Source organism: Natator depressus, chromosome 7 (assembly GCF_965152275.1).
Source record: "Natator depressus isolate rNatDep1 chromosome 7, rNatDep2.hap1, whole genome shotgun sequence".
Classification (NCBI taxonomy): Eukaryota; Metazoa; Chordata; order Testudines; family Cheloniidae; genus Natator; species Natator depressus.
In genome coordinates this window covers 123,375,949-123,395,796 of record NC_134240.1, presented here as the reverse complement: position 1 = coordinate 123,395,796, position 19,848 = coordinate 123,375,949, and the positions used below count along the sequence as shown (strand labels likewise).

At 51.8% G+C, this 19,848-nt stretch overlaps 1 protein-coding gene across 1 annotated transcript in view; it reads left to right on the top strand.

Moving 5' to 3' along the window:
- HPSE2 (heparanase 2 (inactive)) overlaps positions 1–19,848 on the top strand; it is a 281,188-nt gene that overhangs the window by 171,766 nt on the left and 89,574 nt on the right. The gene's annotated exons all lie outside the window — the stretch shown is intronic.

The window sequence follows — 19,848 nt, the reverse complement described above, 5'->3', positions numbered from 1 at the left end:
GAGGGGCCTGGCACACGTCTGTTAGCGTGCTGCCAGACTTTGCCTTGTGCCGAGCGCTCTGCTTGCTCCGTCCAGAGCACAGGCAAGGTGAAGAGCTGGGGACAGCGCTCCCGTCATTGTCAGCGTTCTTGCTAATAATCGGTTGCTTTGACTATGACCCTAAGCCACTTACATGATTTCCCTGAGCTACAGCAGAAGGGCCAAATCCCTGCTTTCCACTTCTGAAGCAGAGGCCAGGGCTGGGGAAGGTCCCTCCCCTCATCTTGGAGAAGAAGATCCTCTGGCAGACTGGCTGTGCCGTTAAAAGGCACCAAACAGCCAAGTCCCGCTGGCACCTCTCAGAATCAGAGATTCCTGGATGGCATTAGCCATCCTCTGCATTTCAGCTCTGCACTCCTGGGAGCTGCCGAAGGGTGTCCAGGAGCCAGTGGGGGTGCTGAAGGGCATGCGTGCTGTAGTCTCACGTCTTCATATGTCTGAGGAAGGGGGCAGCGAGGTTCTGCCGGGGCTAGAAGCGAGGCAGGCCAGAGAGAAGGGAGCAGCCATAGTGGAAGGGGATAGCAGAAGAGGAGACGAGGCGGTGATGGACACCAACAGCTGGAGAAGACACAGGACAGCCACAGAAACATGGGAGATGCAGGAGCTTCCGGCGAAAAGGAATTTGCATCGTGCTGAACAGGACCATTGTTCTGTGGCAGCAGTTCCCTGAAGGACCGTGAACAAAAGCTGCAGTATGGGGGCTGGGCAAGGGGAGGTGGCTAGTGGACTCCGCTGGGAGCGGAGTTAGGTCCAGACTTCATTAACAGCTGCACGAATAATCTGCCATAGACAATAAACAGCACACGAACATAATCCCTGGTGCACCAAGGAGAGAGCTCCGACCAGATCCTCAGCTCTGTTCCAGCAGCACAAAGGAGCCGTAGAGCTGCCTTAAGCAGCCCCCTGAGGGTGTGACCTAGTGGCTGTGTCTAGGAACCAAGGGGCCAAGGACAGCCAGTGCATCTTACAACAGGCATGAGGCTACTCTAAGTTGTGTCCAGAGCTGACCTGGGTCCTGGCCAGCCCCAGCATCCAGGGAATGAAAAGGTGTAAAGTCATGTTCGCCTCCCCCCGGGCGCGGGAGCTGTACCTTTTAAGTGTCTGAGCTCTCCAGACAGGGCGTGCAGGAAGGGTGCTGAAGAAGCCCATGGACCTGTCATTGAGGGGACCCATGTCAGCACTGGAGCTGGGGGCGAGGCCAGGCTGGAGCAGGCATACCCGTACCAGCTCTGTGCTGGACATGAGTATGCTGCTCGTGCCACTGTGGCTAGAGGCGCTGGCTGCCCTGAGTGTGTCCCTATGGCCTCCGACCGATAGTCCCTCCCGCCACTCCCACCCTCGGCACACCAGCTAGGTTAGAGTTAACAGGAGCGTGTCTTGAGCTGAGACTCACACTCCCAACTCCAAGTGTAGACATACCCTGAATAAGAGAGGCTCTGTCTCTAGCATCAAGGTCCCGCTGTGACTACTGAGCACGGCACCCCTCTCCTGGGATGAGTGGGCCCAGAGATGGCTAACGGGTCCTGGCCGTTCTGGAGGGGGATCAGTGATGGGCAGATTGCTGCTGTTCCTGGATTTGTCTTGGAGCTCAAGTGAACACTTCACTGGTGACACTGCTGGAAGGGATGGGATGCAGAATGGGGGTGACAGTCATGCCTGTCTCACCCGCAGCCTAGACTGTTCTCACAGTGCTGGAGCACAGTGAGGCTGGAGGAAACCAGCAGGCTCTGGTCCACAGGGAGCTTTGTGATTCTGATTATTGGTTATAATTTCTCAGTGCTGACAATGCTGGACAAGGTGCCGCGACAAAGGCATTCTGTGCCCAGCAAAGAGCCCAACCTGAAACTCAGACCTAGGCTCTGTACAACTCCAAGCTAGTTGTTGATTCCTCACAGGCCCTGGGAGGGAGGGAGGGAGGATCACTGCCCATGTTAAGGGTGAGGGCACACAGTGAGAGGTGAAATGCCTGGCCAGCCTCAGGGGAGTGTCGGTGTTCACTGCGCAGTGAGCCGTGTGCTCACATTGGGAGACAAGAAGTGACACTTGGATTTAAGATGACCCAGAACAGATTGCAGGGAGATGAGACATTGCTTCTTTAGCTTCCTGGCTGCTGCCGGCTGTGCAGGAGACTAGCAGTGGAGACTTGCGAGTGCACAGGTGCAAGAGGGAATTTCTGCAGGCACAACAAACAGTCCAGTTTGATGAGGTGTTAATTAGCCCATTCATGGAGCCTGAGCTGTTGGAGAACAGACATGTTAGCTACCTACTGTGCTCACAGGACTAGGAATCCCAGAACGGCAGAGTTCTTTGCTTGGGAAAAAGTTGTGGGATTGTAAGGAATTAATGTAGATTTTAATAGCAGCTCAGGCTCTGGCACGTGGAGTAATGCGTGGCCGACGCACCCTTGAGTGCTGGGAAAGAAGTAGGCAATAGAGCTGGACTGTCGGCACTGCACAAAGGCATCCATGGACCCTGGAATTCCCAAGTGTTCTGGCAGCCGCTTGAAGGCTCAGGGTCGCAGGCCTCGCCAAGCTGGCAGGAGTGCCGACTCTTCAGCGTCACTCCGGATCGCTAATGGCCGGTGTCAAGGTTGGGACACCCATCCGTTCATGGAACGGGCCCCCCCCCCCGCCCTCCACATGCGGCAGGCATGCTGTGAGAGAGCTCGCCCTGCTTCCCGCTCCCCATCGCTAACCTCCCTTTGAATGTATCGTAGCCAGTGGAGAGAGCAGAGAGGCCAGGGCGATGTGCTTGCGGGGGCTGTGGGGTTCTGTGGTCACTGGAGTGTTTCCTAAGTTTACTGTATGGAAATTGTAGAATTATCAACAATAATGCAGAAAAACAAGAAGTGTTCAATAAATATTTCTGTTCTGTGTCTGGGGGAAAAACCCGATGATGTAGTCTCAGCATCTGAGGGTAACACCCTGGCCATTCCACTAGCATCTCAGGAGGATGTTACACAGGTGCTACTAAAGTTAGACATTTTTAAACCAGCAGGTCCAGGTAATTTACCTCCAAGAGTATTCAAAGAGCTGGCCAAGGAGCTCGCTGGACCATTAATGTTGATTTTCAATAAATCTTGGAATCCTGGGAAGTTCCAGAAGACAGGAAGAAAGCTAATGTTCCAATATTTTAAAAGAGTAAACAGGATGACCTGGGTAATTAAAGCCCTTTCAGTCTGACATTGATTCTGGACAAGATAATTGAGCAGCTGATACAGGACTCAATTAATGAAGAATTAAAGAACATATAATTAACGTCAATCAACATGAGTTTGTAGAAAATAGATCCTGGCAAACTAAGTTGCTGTCTTTTTTTGATGAGATTACAAGTTTGGTTAATAAAGGTAATAGTGATGACATAGTATACAGATTCTTCCTGCGTATTTCTAGGATCTGGCCTTTTCTCTCCACCCATGCAGCTAAAACTCTCATCATCTTGGGGGATCATCATTGAGTGTGTGTTTCCTTTCATTGGGATCCTGCAGGAATTGGTTCTTAGCCATATGCTATTTAACATGTTTCTCTGTGACATGGACGGAAACATAATGTTATCACTGATACAGCTTGCAGATAACACGAAAATTGTGGGAGGGGTAAGTACTGAAGAGCACAGGTCACTGATTCAGAATGATCTGGATTGCTTGGTAAACTGGGTGCAAACAAACAATCTGCGTTTCAATGTGGCTAAACGTAAATGTATGCGTCTAGGAGCAAAGAATGTAGGCCATACTTACAGAATAGGGGACTCTGTCCTGGGAAACTGTGACTCTGAAAAAGATTTGGGGGTCATGGTGGTAATCAGCTAAACATGAGCTACCTGTGGCCAAACCAGCTAATGCCATCCTGGGATGCATAAACAGGAGAATAGGACTACAGAGGTCGTTTTACCTCTGTGAGCTGGGTGCAAGCACACAATAGGCATTGTAATATGGCTAAACGTAAATGTATGCGTCTAGGAGCAAAGAATGCAGGCCAGTGGTTCTCAGCCTGTTTACCACCCTGGGCTACGTCTGCAGCTCTCTCTGTGTTCCATGGGCCGCACCCACAGAATACATATACTACCTGTGTGGTCCTGAGGGTGTCACCTGGGCCGGTGCTGATTGTGCTGCGGGCTGAGAACCACTGACGCAGGGCCGTACTTACAGGGCGGAGGACTCTGCCCTGGGGAGCAGGGACTCTGACAAAGATTTTGGGATCATAGTGGATAATCAGCTGAACGTCAGCTCCCAGTGTGATGCTGTGGCCAGAAGAGCTAATGCCATCCTGGGCTGCATGAACAGGGGAATCTCAAGTAGAGCAGAGAGGTTCTTTTACCTCGGTATGTGGCACTGGTGTGGCCAGGGCTGGAATCCTTTGCCAGTTCTGGTGCTCACAGCTCAAGAAGGAAGTTGATAAATTGGAGAGGGGTCAGAGAAGAGCCACAAAAATGGTTTAGAAAACCTGTCTGATAGTGATAAACTCCAGGAGCTCAATCTGTGTATCTTAAAAGAGCAACGGTTATGGGGTTACTTGATTACAGTCTAGAAGTACCTATCAGGAAACACATATTTAATAATTGGCTCTTCAGTTTAGCAGAGATAGGTGTGACATGATCCAGTGGCTGGAAATTGAAGCTACACAAATTCAGACTAGAAATAAGGTGTAAATTGTTAACAGTGAGCGTAATTAACCCTTGGAACAATTTACCAAGGGTCACGGTGGGGTCTCCATCACTGACAATTTGTAAATCCAAGATTGGATTTTTTTTTAAAGCTCTGCTCTAATAATTATTTTGGGGGAAGTTCTCTGGCCTGTGCAATGCACGACGTCAGACCAGCTGATCACAATGGTCACTTCTGGCCTTGGAATCTGGGTCTGTGGACTCCTCTGCAAAGTCTCTTTGCTTGGGTGACAGTATCTTCCCTTGACTCACAAACCAGTACTCTTCCCCCTGCTCCTGACCAGTCCTTTGAGTACCCGCCACCCCCATTCACAGGCATCCCGTCACCTTTTAAATGTTTGTAGTCCTTTGATCTGATAACTCCCAGCTTTAGCAAAACAAGGATTGCAGTTTGTTGAAGACAGTAGGTAGGACCCTCAAAGTGAAGAGTTTTCCCCATTGCCTTTCAGGTGTGTGCCTGGATATTCTCATTGGAACAGTCATTGTGTCACCTTACACAGTCCCCATTGAACTGAAGCATTAAGGGCATATGATAACCATACCCCTTCCCCCAGTATACGTTATACAGTCTATCTCAATAACTAAGTTACATATCAGTATGCTTAGATTATTACATAGCAGCTCCATGACGTCACACCCACAGGACAGATTGCAGGTTCACTAATGTATAAATATCAACATGTACTTCTCAAAATGGATTTAGCTACTTGTCTCTGAACTTCCTTCTGTGGAATTAGTTTTTTACCGATATCCCTAGTCTTTCAGCAGCATTTGTGTGGTGGAAGAGTGACATCCTAGTGTTGGTTAGGTTATCTGCAGCTACCTGTGTTCTCTGGCTGGTCCAGTGCTCAAGTATCAAACTCTTCCTGCTTGGAGGGAATAGCAGTTTGCTAATGGATAGGATGGTTGTTCTCTCTCCAGGAACTGTGGAATGTGACTGTTTGTTTTTTCAGTGTAACACCGAAGCCTGGTCTACACTGAAATGTTTTGCTGACTTTGCTGTCAGTTTAAAATGAGGAAAAATCACTGCCCCTAACTGACACGGCTGTATCTGCAAAAGCCCCAGGGTAGGCAAGGTTATACAGGCAAAAAGTTATCTTGCTGATATACTTATTTTGTTTGGGGAACTAGAATACATTCGACTGGCAAAAGAACTGTTGCATTGGGTACAGCTGCATCTCCCCTTGAAGGGTTTGCTGGTCGTCTTATACCGGTGAGTCCATTCTAGAGCAGTCAAGGCTTGTTTGGTGCTCTGAGCCACACAGCACAGAAACCAGGAAGATGGTTATTCCTTAATACAGAGCACTACTCCTCAAGAGATGAGGCCTGATGATAGTTCTAACATACCATTAAGGCAGAAGGGTCACCAAGAATAATCATCCTCTTGAACATTGGGAGTGTTTGGGGTGAAAGGTGTTGTATAAAATGTCCAGTACTAATGTAAGGGGTGAAGGTAACAACAACCTATAGTTAAGGCTGCTCATTACTCCATTATAAGACCCTGGTTTTAGGTGCTTATAACTTTGCCAAATTTTCACCATTTGGGGTGGCTGCCACAGGCAGAAGTTGTTTGGAAGCTATTTTAAAATTATTCAGCCATTTGTCGGAATGAGGTTATATGAAAATACATTGTTTGGCCATGTTAAAAAAAATCTTACAGACATTTAATTGAGACACTGTTACACCTACATGCTTTGGAGCAGGGTTTTGAAATTTGGCAGGGAAGCACCTTTGCCATTCCCATGGAAAATCTGCCAAAATCTGGCTGAGTTATGCCTCATTGAAAAACCTCAGTTCACACATGCTCAGTAGAGACTTGTTAGAGTTTGGCAGCTCAACTCTCTAAAGAGTCTGTCTGCACTGAGCATGCTCCAGCTGAGGGCTGCAGGGGCTGCGCAGGATTTCCCAAGCAGTTGCAGCTCCTGGCTGCCAGGGGACACTACTGTGCTGGTCATGAGAAATGGTGAGCTCTCAATGCCCCCTTGCTGGTGCCCAAGAATCAGGGAGAGAAGGAGGAACCCCCAACTGGAATGCAGAGGGACGAGGAGCTGGCATGTGTGTGTGGGGGTGGTTAGGATCAAATGGGGGCAAGAACTGTGCAGTTGGGAGGGGCAGATGGAAGCAGAGGGGCAGGAACCATGGGGCAGAGGAGGGAGACGGGGTACAGATAGGAGCCAAGAGGTAGGAGCCTGGGGGGCAGAAGAGTGGGATGATGGAGGAGATGGATAGGAGCAGAGGGGGAGGGCGGGAGCTGAGGCATAACAGTATGGGAGGAGAAGGGAGCAGGTAGGAAATGAAGGGTGTGAGGACCAGAGCTGGGGGCATGTGGCTGTCACGCAGTCTGCAGTGCCTCATCACCATGAATGCCAACCTCAGGGCAGACTGACAAGGAGCAGGGCACAAACCCCAAACTGCTCATATGGTCTATAATTAGCTGTCACCAACCCAGTCACAAAAGTGTGAACTCCTAAAGCATTATAACAGTCTGACCACGGAGTCAGACAGTCCCTTGGGCACTCCGCCTACTTGCCACTGTGACGATGTGACGCAGCAGGGAGGGGGGAGTGTTGACCTGGGAATGTGCCCTGGGGACGGGAGACCTGAGAGCCTGTCACCTGAGCCAGGAGGGGGAGGGGGAGGTGACACCTCTGCCCAGGAATGTGGACGGAGGCTGCAGCAGGGAACCTGCTGGGTGGGTTTAGTTTCAGTTTGGGGCTGGGTGGAGGAACACAGGGAACCCCAGGGCTGGGGTCTGAGCTCCCTGCTCCCCCAGAAGGACTTGACTGAGGGGTCCTGGGTGTCCCCACAAGCTCTGTTTTGGACTGTGTTCCTGTTGTCCAATAAACCTTCTGTTTTACTGGCTGGCTGAGAGTCTCAGTGAATCCCAGGAAGAGGGGTGCAGGGCCTGGACTCCCCCACACTCCGTGACAACTGGTGGCAGCGGTGGGATCTACTGCACCCCGTGAACGGCGCTTCCTGCAGTAAGTGACTGGGGAACAGTAAAACGAAGGGGGATTGACGGGGACCAGGCGTGCTGAAGATTCAGAGAGAGACGGTTTCAGGGGGTGGTTAACCCCTGGGAGTGTGTGACCAGAGAGAAGGACTTTTGCAGTAACAGGGTCCCCCGGGGGATTGCAGCGAGCGGTCCCAGGGGCGGAGGAGTCTGCAGCTCGACCCTGGCAAAGAGGTGGTGACCTCAAGAAGGACTGGCACACTAGGGGCTTTTCCTGGAAACCGTGGACAGCTGCCCGGCCTGCGAGTGGCCAGCCGGGAGATGTACGCTAAACGCCTGAAGAGCGACCTGGTGGAGCTGTGCAGGCAGAGGGGGCTGCGCATCGGGAGGTCCACCAAGGAACAGCTGATTGCCCAGTTGGAGGAGAGGGATCGCTTGGATGACCCGATCCCTGTCCCTGAGGGAAGCCGCCCGGCGGACGCAGCGTGGGCCCTGGGGCCTGACCAGGCTGGGAGGGGTCAGACTGCTGCCCAGGACACCCCGAGACCCTTCCTACCTATGCCTGGGGGAGGGGTTGTGGGAAGCCCAGCGAATACCGAGGGCCCCCTGACCCCAGCAGCCAGCAGGGGATCCTCCCAGCGGAGCTCCCCATCCCTGGAGCGGATGCGGCTGGAATGGGAGAGGGAGAGGAAAATGAGGGAGCTGGAGGATCATGAAAAACAACGTCAACATGAGGAGAAACAACGTCAACATGAGCAGGAGGAGAAGGAGAAACAACGTCAACATGAGCAGGAGGAGAAGGAGAAACAACGTCAACATGAGCAGGAGGAGAAGGAGAGGGAGCGTCAGGAGAAGGAGAGGGAACGTCAGGAGAAGGAGAGGGAGCGTCAGGAGAAGGAGAGGGAACGTCAACATGAGCAGCAGGAGAAGGAGAAACAAAGACAGCATGAACTGGAGCTGGCCAGGCTGAGGAGCAGTGGGGCCCCGGCTGCGGTGAGTGCCGGGGGACCCAAGACTGCAAGGAGCTTTGATAAGTGCTTCCTGGCCCAGCGGAAGGAGGGGGAGGACATAGATAGCTTCCTGACGGCCTTTGAGAATGCCTGCGAGCTGCACAGGGTTGACCCTGCAGACAGGCTCCAGTTCCTCACCCCCTTACTGGACCCCAAAGCCGTGGAGGTCTACAGCCGGATGACAGGGGCAGAGGCAGGGGACTATGAACTGTTCAAACAGGCCCTGCTCCGTGAGTTTGGGCTGACCCCCGAGATGTACCGGAGAAGGTTCCGGAGTCAGCGTAAAACGCCTGAGGTCACCTACCTACAACTGGTCAACAGGATGCAGGGATATGCCCGCAAGTGGACAGCGGGGGCCCAAACTAAAGAGGACCTGCTTGACCTGTTTGTACTGGAGCAGCTGTATGAACAGTGCCCTTCCGACCTGAGGCTGTGGCTGGTGGACAAAAAGCTCGCGAACCCCCAGCATGCAGGGCAGCTGGCCGACGAGTTTGTGAACAGTCGGTCAGGGGGTAGCCGGGAGGAGTCCCAAAAGAACAGGCCCCCCCCGATGCAGAGAGAGAGTCACCATGGGGCCTCCCAGCGGGGAAATAGGGAGAACCCCCTCCAAAGGGGAACGCCTGGTGTCGGGCCCCTCCGACCCTTTCGAGGGGACCAACGTGACCTGAGCTGCTATCACTGTGGCCAGAGAGGCCACGTACGGGCCCAGTGCCCCAGGCTCAGGGACAAACTGAGCAGACCCAACCTACCCAGGGTTAACTGGGTAGGGACTCAGCTGGACGAGGGGCAGGCGACCCAGGAAAGGGGGGCTACCAGTTTGCCACCTGCTCAGGAGGGAAGAATACCCCCAGCCAGCCCCGCCAGAGGGCTGGAGGCTCTGGACTCAGGGTGCTCGGTTTACAGGGTGGGTGCGGGGCTGTCCCTCCGGAGAGAGTGCCTTGTTCCCCTGGAGGTGGATGGGAGGAAGGTCAATGGATACTGGGATACGGGCGCGGAGGTGACGCTGGCCCGGCCCGAGGTGGTGGCCCCAGATCGGGTGGTGCCCAACACCTACCTGACCCTGACGGGGGTGGGCGGGACCCCATTTAAGGTGCCCGTGGCAAGGGTACACCTGAAATGGGGGACCAAGGAGGGCCCCAAGGATGTGGGGGTACACCACCATTTGCCCACTGAAGTTTTGATGGGGGGAGACCTAGAGGACTGGCCAAGCGACCCCCAGACCGCCCTGGTTGTGACCCGTAGCCAGAGCCGGCGAGGGGCACTGCGACCTGACCCTGGGGAGGGTACCACACTGGAGGCGCGAGACCCTACTCGGGTGGGGAGGGAGCGCCGAGGGGCACGGCTCAGAGAGGCTGCGGCCTCAGACCTGGCCACGGAGGGGGAACCGGGCCCCATCCCTTCCCCAGCCGCTGAGTTCCAGGCCGAGTTGAGGAAAGATCCCTCCTCGCAGAAGCTCAGGGACCTGGCCGACCTCAGTGAGGGACGGACCATGAGGAGAGGCTGCCAGAAGAGGTTCCTGTGGGAGAAGGGGTTCCTGTACCGAGAATGGGCTCCCCCAGGGGAAGGGGAGTCCTGTGGGATCAGGAGGCAGCTGGTGGTCCCCCAGAAGTACCGCCGCAAGCTCCTGTCCCTGGCCCATGACATCCCCCTCGCAGGGCACCAGGGAATCCGGCGCACCCGGCAGAGGTTGCTACAGAACTTTTACTGGCCCGGGGTCTTTACCACCGTCCGGCAGTATTGCCGATCCTGTGACCCCTGTCAGAGGGTGGGGAAGGCCCGGGACAAGGGGAAAGCGGCGTTGAGACCTTTGCCCATCATAGAGGAGCCTTTCCAGAAGGTGGCCATGGACATCGTGGGGCCTCTCAGCAAGACGACCCGGTCGGGGAAGAAATACATTCTGGTGGTGGTAGATTTCGCCACCCGCTACCCCGAGGCAGTGCCCTTAGCTTCCATTGAAGCAGACACCGTGGCAGATGCGCTCCTGACCATTTTCAGCCGAGTGGGGTTCCCCAGGGAAGTCTTGACAGACCAAGGCTCCAACTTCATGTCGGCCCTGCTCCGGTGCTTGTGGGAGAAATGTGGGGTCCGGCATGACTGGGCCTCAGCGTATCACCCCCAGTCCAATGGGCTGGTGGAGAGGTTTAACGGGACGCTAAAGATGATGCTGAAAACCTTTGTGAACCAGCACCCGCAGGATTGGGACAAGTACTTACCTCACCTGCTGTTCGCGTACAGGGAGGTGCCCCAGGAGTCTACCGGATTTTCGCCTTTCGAACTGTTATATGGAAGGAGGGTGAGGGGCCCCCTGGACCTGATGAGAGACGAGTGGGAGGGGAAGGCCACTCCCGATGGAGAGTCAGTGGTGGAGTATGTCCTGACCTTCCGAGAGAGACTGGCTGAACTCATGGGCCTGGCCAGGGAGAATCTGGCCAGAGCCCAGAGGAAGCAGAAGGTCTGGTATGACCGCACGGCGCGGGCCCGTGCCTACGCCACCGGGGATCAGGTGATGGTTCTCATCCCCGTGAGAAAGAACAAACTACAGGCCGCCTGGGAGGGCCCGTTCAAGGTCGTCAAGCAGCTCAATGAGGTAAACTATGTGGTGGAGCTGTCGAACCGGGCCCACCACCGCCGGGTGTACCATGTGAATATGATGAAGCCATATTATGCCAGGGGGAATGTGGTGTTAGCTGTGTGTGGTCAGTGGGAGGAGCAGGGAGATGACCCTTTAGTAGATCTATTCCCTGGGACCAGAGCTGGTTCCCCCCTGGAAACAATCCCCCTCTCGGATCAGCTCACCCCTGCCCAGCAAGCTGAGGTCAGGGGGGGGCTGCATCCGTACCGACAGCTGTTTTCCAACCAGCCTGGACGCACTAATCTGACTGTCCACCGGGTGCAGACAGGGTCGCACCCGCCGATAAGATGCTCCCCCTTCCGAGTCACAGGGAAAACTGCTCAGGACCTGGAAAGAGAGGTCCGGGACATGCTGGCTTTGGGGGTGATCCAGCCATCGGCCAGCCCTTGGGCCTCGCCGGTGGTGCTGGTCCCCAAAAAGGATGGGTCAGTCCGGTTCTGTGTGGACTATCGGAAGCTCAATGCCATCACTGTATCGGATGCCTACCCCATGCCCAGGCCGGACGAGCTCCTAGACAAGCTGGGAGGAGCTCGGTACCTTACCACCATGGACCTTACAAAGGGCTACTGGCAAGTGCCGCTGGATGCAGATGCCCGGCTGAAATCGGCCTTTATCACCCCTCTGGGGCTCTATGAGTTTCTGACCCTGCCTTTCGGCCTCAAGGGAGCGCCGGCCACCTTCCAGCGCCTGGTGGACCAGCTCCTGAGGGGGATGGAGAGTTTTGCCGTGGCGTATATTGACGACATCTGTGTCTTTAGCCAGACCTGGGAGGACCACGTGTCCCAGGTTAGACAAGTGCTGGACCGACTCCAGGGGGCTGGGCTGACTGTCAAAGCGGAGAAGTGCAAGGTGGGGATGGCTGAAGTATCTTACCTGGGCCATCGGGTGGGGAGCGGCCGCCTAAAGCCGGAACCGGCCAAGGTGGAGGTGATCAGAGACTGGCCCGCTCCCCACACCAAAAAGCAGGTCCAAGCCTTTATGGGGATGGCAGGATACTACCGAAGATTTGTGCCCCACTTTAGCGCCATAGCCACCCCCATCACTGAGCTATGCAAGAAGGGGAAGCCAGACAAGGTGGTCTGGACCGAGCAGTGCCAGGAGGCTTTCCGGGCGCTGAAGGAGGCTCTGGTCAGTGGCCCAGTTCTAGCAAACCCAGACTTTGACAAGCCCTTTGTGGTGTTCACCGACGCCTCCGACACGGGACTGGGGGCGGTGTTAATGCAGGAGGATGAAAAGGGGGAGAGACACCCCATCGTGTACCTGAGCAAGAAGTTGCTACCCCGGGAGCAACACTACGCGGCCATCGAGAAGGAGTGCCTGGCCATGGTGTGGGCCCTCAAGAAACTAGAGCCCTATCTCTTCGGGCGACACTTCACCGTCTACACCGACCACTCGCCCCTGACCTGGCTGCACCAGATGAAAGGAGCCAACGCCAAGCTCCTGAGGTGGAGCCTGCTCCTGCAGGATTACGACATGGACGTGGTCCACGTGAAGGGAAGTGCCAACCTGATAGCGGATGCGCTGTCCCGGAGAGGGGGCCCCGAACTTCCCCAGGTCACTGGTCACAGTGACCCCGCTCAGTTCAGTCTCGAAGGGGGGAGAGATGTGAGGATGTGACGCAGCAGGGAGGGGGGAGTGTTGACCTGGGAATGTGCCCTGGGGACGGGAGACCTGAGAGCCTGTCACCTGAGCCAGGAGGGGGAGGGGGAGGTGACACCTCTGCCCAGGAATGTGGACGGAGGCTGCAGCAGGGAACCTGCTGGGTGGGTTTAGTTTCAGTTTGGGGCTGGGTGGAGGAACACAGGGAACCCCAGGGCTGGGGTCTGAGCTCCCTGCTCCCCCAGAAGGACTTGACTGAGGGGTCCTGGGTGTCCCCACAAGCTCTGTTTTGGACTGTGTTCCTGTTGTCCAATAAACCTTCTGTTTTACTGGCTGGCTGAGAGTCTCAGTGAATCCCAGGAAGAGGGGTGCAGGGCCTGGACTCCCCCACACTCCGTGACAGCCACCCAGGCAAGCTGGACTATGTGATAGACGGTCACTTTACACCAAAAATCACAACAGTATCAGGTTACCGCCAGTCCCAAAGGACACGTCTCTTACCCCAGGTCAATTGTACTCAGATCTCAAACCAAAGACAATGCTTGTAGCCAATCCTGTAACAAAGTAAAGGTTGATTAACTAGGTTAAAGCAGGTAACACACACAAAGGACTTATGTTTCAAAAGATCATAAAAATTTCTATAGTGAGCAGATTCTGTCTATCCCTTAGGGCTAACCTAGGCAAAACGGCTGGGGACTCCTGGCTTATGTTTAGTAATCCTCGCCCCTCAGAGTTCAGCAACATAGGAATAATAAATTTTTAACAGACATTTTTATTCCCTTCCCCCAGCATTCGAGCTGTGATGGCACAAGGGCTTGGGCACGTACCCTCTCCAGGCTGTGGGGGAAGCAGTCAAAAAAGTCTTTTGTCCACAGTGGCTTGTCTGATGTCTGTAGACCTTCTTTGCTTGGGGAGGAGATACTCGTTCACCACAAGAGGGGTTATGTCACACTTGGTAGTGCTTCTCCCCTGACTGGGGCGGATTTACAGTCTTACCAAACATTTTTACAGTAACAGAGCAAACAATTAAACCTTATCTTACAGTGTGGGAGACAGACATTATAAGTAGGATTAATACAGTACCTGCAGCATCCTACTAGCATTCCATAAACACATTCTTCAGCTCTGATATCTATTTTAACAATTCTAACACACAGGTGAGTCAGACTGGTTTCCAGATATGCATTTGTCAGTGTTGAGTGAGGCCTGGGGCCTTGGCATGAGCTGGCACCTGGTGTGCCAGCGTCACAGCGGACACAGACTCATAGAATATCAGGGTTGGAAGAGACCTCAGGAGCTCATCTAGTCCAACCCCCGACCAACCCCAACTAAATCATCCCAGCCAGGGCTTTGTCAAGCCGGGCCTTAAAAACCTCTAAGGATGGAGATTCCACCACCTCCCTAGGTAACCCATTCCAGTGCTTTACCACCCTCCTAGTGAAATACTTTTTCCTCATATCCAACCTAGACCTCCCCCACTGCAACTTGAGACCATTACTCCTTGTTCTGTCATCTACCACCACTGATAACAGCTGAGCTCCATCCTCTTTGGAACCCCCTTTCAGGTAGTTGAAGGCTGCTATCAAATCTCCCCTCATTCTTCTCTTCCGCAGACTAAAGAAGCCCAGTTCCCTCAGCCTCTCCTCATAAGTCATGTGCCCCAGCCCCCTGATCATTTTCGTTGCCCTCTGCTGGACTCTCTCCAATTTGTCAATATCCTTTCTGTAGTGGGGGGCCCAAAACTGGACACACTACTCCAGATGTGGCCTCACCAATGCTGAATAGAGGGGAATAATCACTTCCCTTGATCTGCTGGCAATGCTCCTACTAATGCAGCCCAATATGCCAATCGCCTTCTTAGCAACAAGGGAACCCTGTTGACTCATATCCAGCTTCTCATCCACTGTAATCCCCAGGTCCTTTTTTGCAGAACTGCCGCTTAGCCAGTCGGTCCCTAGTCTGTAGCGGTGCATGGGATTCTTCCGTCCTAAGTGCAGGACTCTGCACTTGTCCTTGTTGAACTTCATCAGATTTCTTTTGGCCCAATCCTCCAATTTGTCTCGGTCCCTCTGGACCCTATCCCTACCCTCCAGCGTATCTACCTCTCCCCCCAGCTTACTGTCATCCGTGAACTTTTTTAGGGTGCAACCCTTCTTGTTACCCTTCACATCCCTTTCTAGCTGCAACTCCAATTGTGCTTTGATCCTCCTGATTACACCCCTGCATGCCTGAGCAATATTTTTATACTCCTTGCTAGTCATCTGTCCAAGTTTCCACTTCTTGTAAATTTCCTTTTTGTGTTTAAGATCACCGAGGATTTCTCTGTTAAGACAAGCTGGTTGTTTGTCATATTTGCTATTCTTTCTGCACATCAGAATGGTTTGTTCCTGTGCCCTCAATAAGGCTTCTTTAAAATACAGCCAGCTCTCCTGGACTCCTTTCCCCCTCATGTTATTCTCCCAGGGGATCCTGCCCATCAGTTCCCTGAGGGAGTCAAAGTCTGCTTTTCTGAAGTCCAGAGTCCATGTTCTGCTGCTCTCCTTTCTTCCTTTTGTGAGAATCCTGAACTCAACCATCTCATGGTCACTGCTGCCTAAGTTGCCACACACTTCTACTTCCCCTACCAATTCATCCCTGTTTCTGAACAGCAGGTCAAGAGGAGCACGGCCCCTAGTTGGTTCCTCCAGCACTTGCACCAGGAAGTTGTCCCCAACACTCTCCAAAAACTTCCTGGATTGTCTGTGCACTGCTGTATTGCTCTCCCAGCAGATGTCAGGGTGATTGAAGTCCCCCATGAGAACCAAGGTCTGTGATCTGGAAACTTCTGTTAGTTGTCCGAAGAAAGCCTCGTCTACCTCCTCCTCCTGGTCTGGTGGTCTATAACAGACTCCCACCACAACATCACCCTTGTCGCTCTCGCCTCTAAACTTATCCCAAAGTCTCTCAACAGGCTTTTCTCCAGTTTCATACTGGAGCACTGAGCAATCCTACTGCTCCCTTACATACAGTGCAACTCACCCACCTTTCCTCCCCTGCCTGTCCTTCCTGAACAGTTTATACCCACCCATGACAGTGCTCCAGGCATGTGAACTGCCCCAGCAAGTCTCTATTATTCCAATCACATGGACAGAATGGTCTGCAATCACTAGAGTGCACTCCTTTCCAGGACTGAGCTCAGTATTCCTGAGTCTCTGTACTCCTCTATTGTCAGCAGATAGCTGTGAAACCTACTGGCAGAGTGTTTGTCTTATCCTCTGCCATTGGCTGGTTCGCATAGAGGTTAATAGCCTACTACTGCTACCAGTTTACTCCATTAGCTCATGTGGTAAAACTCTGTGCTGCGGATCTAAATATCCCAGCCCTGCTGATAAACCACAGGGAGTGGAAGGTGGCAATATGGTTCCACATTGTGGAATTCCTGCTTTTTAAAAAAATTAAATTTAAAAGAGTGTTAAGTTTGCAAAGTCAAGCACTCAAAAGTTAGAAGATGGCAGAATTAAGGTTGCCTGTGCAACCTGAATTTGTCCCCCTTGTGTGTATGTATCATATCATTTTTAATTACATTAACTAGGGTTAATAGATTTAAATCAATATGATTTAAAGCACTAACTTTTAATGATGGTTTAAATCAGGAAGCAAAAAAACTTATTTTAAATCATCAAATTTAATTGTATTTTGTGCTTTTTAGTTATTTTCCTAAAGAAAGGCTGATTCTCATTGGTTGACCATTAAAACACATTGATTTGCAACTAAATATAACCTTTGCACTAAATGTGGTGTTTCTTTTTGCTTTCCAGGAGGATACATTATGTCTAGACACATTTATTTAAGCAATCCTATAGCTTAATTTACGTTTCTTCGATTCTTCTTTTTAATATTTTTTTAAATTATGTTAGAAAATGGTTAATGGTGTTTTTCTTTATGAGATTAATTTTTTTACTTGTGATTTGTGTTGAGCTTGACTGAGATGGAATTTCAAATGCAATTTAAAATGTGCAAAACCAGCATTTTATTTTTTTATTACATAAACTACCTTAAATGTGCTGGATACATAAACTCTTTTCTCATCAAAACATATTTTTCATTTAAAACTAACAGATTTTTTAAACAAAGGCAGTATCATCTGTAGTTAATGAATTGAACTAATTTGTTTCTGGTCGCCATGTGCTTCAAGAATTTAGAACTAGTAAATCTCATCCTCATGCCTAGTTTTTATTCAGACTGGAAGAGGCGAATAAGCTTTCCTGCTTTTTCAGCTTCCAATTGGTTTTGTAACTTTGAATAAACTAGTCAGTGAGCTGAACTAGGTGAATAAACAGACATGAAGAAAATATTCCCTCTGCACCTGCAGGAGAGGCTACTGTTCATAGAATCTTAGAAGATTAGGGTTGGAAGAGACCTCAGGAGGTCATCTAGTCCAACCCTCTGCTCAAAGCAGGACCAACCCCAACTAAATCATCCCAGCCAGGACTTTATCAAGCCAGGACTTAAAAACCTCTAAGGATGGAGATTCCGCCTGTCTACTGTTGTCAACAGCTGGTTTAGCACTTCAACAAACTCTGGTTCTGGGTGCTTAGCAAGTGATTTCCACCAGTTCAGTAGTTTGAGTTTTCTTTAAAACTTGACAGCAAACATGTATAGCTTAATATTTTTTGTGTTTAATTTATAGAATCATAGAATAATAGGTTTAGAAGGGACCACAAGGGCCACCTCATCTAACCTCCGGCAAGATGCAGGATTTACTGTGTCTAAACCACCCAAGCCAGATGGCTATCCAGCCTCCTTTTGAAAGCCTCCAGAGAAGGAGCTTCCAGAACCTCCCCAGGCGTCTGATCCATTGGCCGACTGCTCTTACAGTTAGGAAGATGTTCCTGAAATTTAATCTAAATCTGCTGTGCTGTAGTTTGAACCCATTGCCCGTTGTCCTGCCCTCTGTGGCAAAAGAGAACAACTTTTCTCCATCTCTTTGTATGGCAGCCTTTCAAGTATTTGAAGACCACAATCATATTCCCCCCTTAATCTCCTCTTTTCCCAACTGAACATACCCAGTTCTTTCAGCCTTTGCTCATATGGCTTGCATTCTGTCCCTCTGATCATGGGTGGCACATGAGCTTCCCATTCAGGGAGGCTAGCCCCTGGCCACATCCCTTCTACATGAGGCCCTGCTGACCCTCTGTTCCCAGCGCCCCTAGTGCTGGGCGGCACACGCCCAGCCCTGGGTGGTGTGGCCCCAGTGCCCAGAGGCCTCTCAGTGCTGGGCGGCCCCAGCCACCCTGAGTCCCGGCAGCAGGCTGGCCTGCCCTAGCCCCAGTCCCAGTCCACTTCCAGGAAGGGAGCAGCTTGCCTGAGCTGGGGCCAAGGAGGGAGCGGCAAGCAGGAAGGGGCCTGGGGGCGGAGCATGGGCGGCACCACTTGGGGCTGTTTGGGGATGCGTAGCCTCACCCGGCCTGCGATACTTGCCACCCGTGCCTTTGATCATCTTTGTCACTCACCCCTGGATCCTTTCCAGTTTCTCTACATCCTTTCTAGACATTGGCGACCCCAACTGGACACCGTTCTCCAGCTGAGGCCTAACCAGCGCCGAGCAGAGCGGTACTGTCACCTCCTGTAACTTGCGTGCTCTGCCTCTGGTAATGCAACCCAAAATCGCATTTGCTTTTTTTACGACAGGATCACACTGGTGACTCATGGTGGATCACAACCTCAACACAACCACCAAATCCTTCTCAGCAGTGCTGCTGCCAAGCCAGTTATCTCCCATTCTGTATTTGTGCAGTTGGTTTTTCTTCCCTAAGTGTGGCACCTCACCTTTGTCTTTGCTGAATGTCATTGTGTCGTCTATAGCCCAGTTCTCCAACTTATCAAGACCCCTCTGAATTGTAGCTCCATACTCCAAAGTGTTGGAAACCTCCCCGCCAGCTTCGTGTCATCTGCAAACTTGATCAGTGCGCTCTCTGTTCCCACATCCAGATCATTAGTACAGATGTTAAACAAACACCAGACCCAGAACAGATCCCAGTGGAACCCCACTTGAGACCTCCCTCCTATCTGACATCATTCCATTAATAGTTACTCTGTTTGCAGTGGCTTAACCAATTCTGTATCCACTCAATGGTCGTTCTGCCAAGACTGCATTTCTCTAGTTTACGTATCAGAATGTCATGGGACTGTGTCAAAAGCCTTGTTGAAGTCTAGGTATAATGTCCACCACATTTCCCCCATCCATCAAATCAGTCAGCCTGTCAGAAAAGGAAATCCAGCTAGTTTGGCAGGTAAATCCAGGCTGGCTGCTGGTGATCACCCCTTCGTCCTCCTGGTGTTCACACATAGAATGTTTGATACATTGCTCTTGCAGCTTCCCAGATATCGGAGTCAGGCTGACTGCTCTATGGCTCCCCGGCTCCTCCTTCCCCCCTTTGTAAAGCAGGGCACCACATTAGCGCTTCTCCAGTCTTCTGGGACCTCTCCTGTCATCCATGAATTTAAGAATATAAAAACATAAGCGTAGCCATACTGGGTCAGATCAGTGGTCCATCTAGCCCAGTATCCTGTCTTCCAAGAGTGGCCAATGTCAGGTGCCCCAGAGGGAATGAACAGAACAGGGAATCATCTAGTGATCCATCCCCTGTCACCCATTCCAGCTTCTGGCAAACAGAGCCTGGGGACACCATCCCTGCCCATCCTGGCTACTGGTCATTGATGGACCTATCCTCCATGAACTTATCTAGTTCCTTTTTGAACCCTGTTATAGTCTTGGCCTTCACAACATCCTCTGGCATGGAGCATCACAGAGTAATTGCGGCTTGTGTGAAAAAATACTTCCTATTGTTTGTTTTAAATCTGTTGCCTGTTAATTTCATTCAGTGACCTCTAGTTCTTGTGTTATGAGAAGGAATAAATAACACTTCCTTACTTACTTTCTCCACACCAGTCATGATTTTATAGAGCTCAAT